Genomic DNA, 6,486 nt, shown 5'->3' on the forward strand with positions numbered 1-6,486 from the left:
GTGCTAGTTTCCTACTCTAGAGCCAGGAAGACTGGGACCTCCACCATCCCTCACTCTCTTATTTCTGGACCACAGAGATATTCTCTTGTTTTTGAGACTGTTTATGTATTTTTAATTAAAATAAAATTTTTTACTTATCTTTGTTCTCGGCATGAAAAAGTACTATGTCCTATTAAGAAGGTAAACAATGCTGACCTGTATTGCAATTGGGTTAAACATAACATTATTTCTTACCAAAAATAAATGACGGAGCTCTAGAAAATTTAGTGGATAAAGAAAAATCTAAATTCAAAACTGCCATACAAAGCTACTCATTGTTAACATTTTGGGGTGTAACAGTCCATCTTTTCTCTCTGGCTCTGAAATGCCCACACTAATAGAAGGTCATTCTTGGTTCTGTCACTTGATTCACCTATAAACATACAGCTGTCAAATGTGGGTTTCACCCACAGGAACTGCAAACGTGGCTGCATTGTAGGATTTTCAGTTTTTGTTACTGAGGTGGAAGTTAGGAGGTGAGGAGATTCTGATTTATCTTGAAATGTGGAAATCTTTTGCTGATTTTGCTGCTAACATTGCAGAAACAACTGATTGTGATGAACATGAAGATAAATAAGTTACTTCTCAGAGGACAGACATTTGCTGGAAACTGCCCTACTGGAAATAAGGGGAACCTGTCTTGGGTTGGGGGGAAGTGTAGACTCTGACTTCTTGTCGGGGTCGGGGGAGCAGTCTCTGCTTTCCCACTCCTCTGTTGCTTCCCCTCTTCATTAGGAACACCTTTAATCTGCCTCTTCTATTTGGTCAGACTCCATCCATAAAACAGGAAAGGCCACCCTCAGCTGTAAGGATGCCACTGTATCCCAGATCATTTTATACAAAGGAGGCTTTGGGTGGCTTTCTGAGACCAAGGTAAAAATAAAATCAAGAATAAATAAAATCCAAGCTCCTGGTGCTTTTCAAGCTGCTCTAAGAAGAAGCATTTCCCTTCCATCATGACAGTATGATTACGGTAGGATCACAGCAACCATGGCTCCCAGCAGGAGAGTAAGAGAAGGCAAAGCGCAGAGAGAAGCAGGAACTCGAGGACAGCAGTGGAAGGAGGAATCCAGAAGAACTGGATGCCAACACATGACCTGAAGAAGGAGACGAACAGATATGAATGCTCTACACACCAAGGTTGGATTATTCTTAGCATCTGTCCATAAACATGGGAAAAGTAAAAATAACAAATTGAGATGAAAATTGCAAAAAAATTTTCATGAAGTGGAAACGAGGCATTTGTAAGGTATAAACCATCTAGTACTGAGGAAGTCTTAGGAAAGTGGAGAATTAAATTAAGAATATAAGTAGTCTGAAAGTTAGAGAATAAAAGAGAGAAAATGTTCAGGTTCCTGAAGGAAAAAGGTCAGGAAAAGATTAAAGGGTGTGAAGTGAAGCTGAATAAAGCAATATAGTTCTTGCTGAGAAGAGTCAGGAAAGACAGAGTTTATAACAATGTCAAGAGAAGCAGTGGAAGAGGAAGTGGAAATAAGGGAAATTTAGACCTCCTTCTAATTCAGAACTGTGTTCATATTTTCCTAGGGTTAATGCTTACTCATTCACTTCAATGCCAATGCATGGTTTATTTATTTATTTACTTAAAAAGACACATTTATTCAGCTTCATGATCAGACTATTACATTTAGCCATCAACAGCATGGGTGCAAAAAAAAAACCTACATTAAAACCCTTTGTTGGAATGCTTTACACTTTCCACAGAACATAAACTAAAATACCTGTTATACAATTAGTCACAAATACAGTCCTCAAGTTTTTTTTGCCCACACACATGCGTATTGTCTAAAATATGTCTTCTTTGTAGCAGCTAGGCCCTGCCACCACTGTGCTTGGCTGAGTTCACAAATCTGTTGTAACCTGTAGCTTCCCCGTCACTTCTCTGGCTCTCCTCTCCTGCTAAGCTTTGTTTCCTGGCAGTAATTAAAGCCTTCTGCTGCTGCCAGAGCTCCTGCTGCTGCTGGAACCGCCACAGCCACCTTGGTTTCGTGGTTTGGCAAAGCATTGGCCTCCACCACCATAGGAGCCAGAACTTCTGCCTCCAAAGTTTTCTCCTTTCATGGGTCCAAAATTTGAAGATAGATTGTTGTAATTGCCGAAATCATTGTAGCTTCCACCACCTCCAGAATTGCTTGCATCATTACCAAATCCATTATAGTCATCCCCATTGCCACCATATCCCCCACCACTGCAGCTGCCACCAAAGCCACCACGACCACTGAAGTTTCCTCCACAACCAAAGCTGTCATTCCCACCAAAACCGCCTCCACGACCACCACCAAAGTTTCCAGAACGACTTCCAGCTCTTTGGCTGGATGAAGCACCAGCCATCTCTTGCTTAGATAGGGCTTTCCTTACTTCACAGTTGTGGCCCTTCACAGTGCAGTATTTCTGAATGACAGTCTTGTTTAATGAGTCATGGCCATCAAATGTTACAAAAGCAAAGCTTCTCTTTTTGCCACTGCCTCAGTCAGTCATGATTTCAATCACTTCAATTTTCCCATACTGTTCAAAATAATCTCTTAGGTGATGTTCTTCAGTGTCTTCTTTAATGCCACCAACAAAAATCTTTTTCACAGTGAAGTGGGCACCAGGTCTTTGAGAATCTTCTCTTGAGACGGCCCTCTTTGGTTCCCCAACTCTTCCATCCGCCTTGTGTGGCCTTACCTTCATGGCCGCATCCACCTCCTCCACAGTGGCATATGTGACAAACCCAAAGCCTCTGGAGTGCTTGGTGTTTGGATCCCTCATTACCACACAGTCTGTGAGCATTCCCCATTGCTCAGAATGGCTCCTCAGACTCTCATCGGTTGTTTCAAAGATCACATATCTGAGGAGGAGCTTCCGCAGCTGTTCAGGCTCTTTGGGAGACTCTGACTTAGACATGACGGCAGTGGAGGGGGGAGACATCAACGGTGCTTACTCCCCAGCGTCCACTGGCAGAAAGGAGTAATCTAACGAACGTATCTCCCAATGCATGTTTTAAATAGTGAGCTATTTATAGGGCACTTACTCTTATGTTAAGTAAGAGCTGTTTGATCATCTGAGGTCTGACTGATAAAGCAAACAAACAAAAAGTTCCTATTTTCAGAGAACTAAATCTAACTGGAAGAATGCAACAAAACCAGAAACAGCTGTGGTGCAATTAGTTTACTGGTGCAGACGGATGACAGAACTTGAGTCTGGTGGTTGCAGGAATGCCTGGAGCTGACGTGGCAAAAGGGGTGGGACTTGATTTGAATAAAAAGAAGAGGAGGGGGGAAGGGAAGGGTGAACAGGAGAGAAGAGGAGGGGCTATTATAGCCCAGAAGCTCTTGCACCCCCAAGGCTAGCACTGTAGCTGGCCTTTTATAGAGGATCAATAATGTTTGTTCATAAAAGGAGGGAAGATGGATGGGGGGTAGGGGCACAGCTGAGCTGCCTCAGGGGACAGATAGGAAACGGACCTAGAAACATGACAAAGAGGGGAAGCAGATGATGGAGGGGCTCACACATAGGCAGAGAGAGTTTAGATTTGATAGAGTAGGAAATAGAACTCCACTAAAAGTTTTCATTTTATTTTTTAAATTAACATACAATAAAATAGATTGCTTTGTGTGTGTACAGATCTATGAATTTTAACACTTTTATCTACCACCATAATCAGGAAACAAGACAATGTCATCACTCCAGAAATCTCCTCTGTGCTCTCCCTTTGTGGTCACACCTTTCTCCCTTCCCTAACCTCTGGCAACCACTGGTGTGTTCTCCCTCACTCAAGTTAGTCCTTTTGAGAAGGTCATATAAATGGAATCATAGTGTATGTAACCTTTTGAGACTGCCTTCTTTCACTCAGCTTAATGCTTTTGAGATTCTTCTAAGCCGTTATTTGTATTAATAGTTTATTCCTTGCTGAGTAGTATTCCATTGTTAATTTACTCATCCGTTAAATTAAGACATTTTGTTTGTTTCCAGTTTTTGATATTTATGGACAGATCTGCTATAAACATTTGTGTACAGATTTTTGTGTAAACATAAGTTTTTATTTCTTTAGGATAAGTACCCCTGGAATGGTATTTCTAGGTCATATGGTAAGTGTATGTTTAACTTTATAAGAAACTGCCAAACTGATTTCCATTTTGCATTTCCACCAGAAATGTGTGACAATTCCAGTTGCTCTGCATCCTTGCCAGTATTTGGTATTTCTAGTGTTTTTTATTTTAGCCATAAAATAGCTTTGTCCCATATTGTGGTTTTAATTTGCTTTTACCACTAGCAATTGAGGTTGAATTTTTTTTTCATGTGCTTATTTGCTTCTGTATACCCTCTTCAGTGAAGTGTCTCTTTAAGTCTTTTTGGTTATTTTTTTTTTAGCTGGTTGTTTGTTTTCTTACTGTTAAATTTTGAGCATTCTTTACATATTCTGGTAAGAAGTCCTTTGCTAGATATATGATTTGCAAATATTTTCCCCCAGTTTGTTACTTCTCTTTTCTGTGTCTTTCACAAAACCAAAATGTTTAATTGTGATCAAATTTAATTTATCAATTTTTAATTTTATGGATCCTGTTATTTTGGTTTTGTGTTTAAGAACTTACAGGGGAGGAAAGAATTCTTTTTCTTACTACTTTCCCAGCTTCTCCTGGTGGGGTCTGTAAACTGAACTGACAAAAAGAATAGATTAACAAGAAAAAAGTATACAAATGTATTTAATATAAGTTTAATGTAACATCGGATTCTTCAGAGGGAAATGAACACCTGAAGAAACAGTTAAACCTGAGCATGTGTATGCTAGGTTTGATGAAGACTGAAAAATCGTGGAAAAACGTGATGACACAAAAAGGTATGAGCTAAGGGGAGTAAACTGGGGGAAACCTAGCAAGTTTGTTTAGGTTCCCCTTGGTGTCCCTCTGTCTTCAGAGATAAAAATGCTCCTTTCTTCCAGGTAGAAGACGTTCCACATGAGTGTCTTACGATCTACCTCAGAGGAGAAGGAGGAAGTCAGAGAATCCTTCCTGCACCTGCTTTCTCTCAAATTCCTTCAGCTTAAAACATTCAATATGCCAAGGTGCCGTATTTTAGGGTAGCATGTTCTGAATCTTGTCAAACTCTTTCCCTAAGCCCAGGTCATGAAGATTTTTACCTATATCTTTTTTTTAGTAGTTTTATAGTTTCATGTTTTACATTTAAGTCTCTGATCCATTTTGAGTTAACTGTTTTTTAAAACGTGAGGATTAGATCCAAGTTTTTGATTGTGGTTGTGGTTGTTTTTGCCTATGGGTGTCCAGTTGTTCCAACATCATTTGTTACTATAGTATTCTTCCTTGAATTTCCTCTGTATCTTTGTCAAAAATCAATTGGTCATATTTATGTGGTAGATCTATTTCTAAATTCACTATTCTGTTCCATTAATCTACATAACTGTCCTTTTGCCAATACACAATGTGTTGTTTACTGTGGCCTTAGAGTATGTCTTGAAATGAGGTAGTGTGAGCCCTTCAGTTTTATTCTTCTGTTTTCAGAATTGTTTGAGCTATTCTGGTTTCTGTGTCTTTCCATATCAATTTCAGTATTGACTCGTTTATACCTTCAAAAGATCCAGCTGAGAATTTGATTGTGATCCCTTTAAATCTGTAGATTGATGTGGGGAGAATTGACGTCTTTGCTAAGTTTTTGAATAAGAGAGTGAAATGATCACTCTTCACTTATGGGAACTTCATTTGCATAGGGAGAATAGATGGAGGCCATTTTTATATTATCTGTACTATTCCCAGTCTAAAAGAACTGCTGCGGGACTTCCCTGGTGGTCCAGTGGGGAAGACTCTGTGGTCCCAATGCAGGGGGCCCGGGTTCGGTTCGATCCCTGGTCAGGGAACTAGATCCCGCATGCATGCCGCAACTAAGACCCCGTGGAGCCAAAATAAATGAAATTTAAAAATAATAATAGTAAAAAAGAACTGCTGAGCCTGGAAACCCACTCACCTTGACCTCTGGTCCATTAGGAACAAGAGGCTCCAGTCACCCTTCAAAGTTTACCCCCATGCCTTTAAAACACTTGTTTGTTTTTGGAGGTTTCTCTCACTAGTTCTATTTATACAAGTTTGACATCTTATAAGGGCCAGACATCAAGCACATGCTTGTTCAACTGTCTTACTACACTCCCGTGGACCAAGATGCTCTAGTTCTAGTCTCTAACTTCCTATGTAGGAAAAAATGCCAGCAATAATTAATATCTTTATAATCTGAAACAGCAGGGAGACAATTTTGTTTAATTTAAGGTAAAAAAGAAATGGGAGCTGTAGATATTTGGTCTCTCGGGAACCTATTGCGGGATCTTGAGAAAGACAAAGAGTTTGGCCTTCATCTTTGCAACAGAGACAAGACTAACAATATTTACAAGGAACAGCTAGTCAAATCAGAAAGTGTTATAATTTTTAGGAGAAATTAAATGCT

General features: G+C 39.8%; 1 pseudogene; it reads right to left on the reverse strand.

Annotated features, from left to right (window-relative positions):
* Positions 1-1,832: 1,832 nt before the first annotated feature.
* On the reverse strand, positions 1,833-2,943 carry LOC103011987 (heterogeneous nuclear ribonucleoprotein A1-like; annotated as a pseudogene).
* Positions 2,944-6,486: the final 3,543 nt, after the last annotated feature.

This window comes from Balaenoptera acutorostrata, chromosome 14, assembly GCF_949987535.1.
Source record: "Balaenoptera acutorostrata chromosome 14, mBalAcu1.1, whole genome shotgun sequence".
NCBI lineage: Eukaryota > Metazoa > Chordata > Mammalia > Artiodactyla > Balaenopteridae > Balaenoptera > Balaenoptera acutorostrata.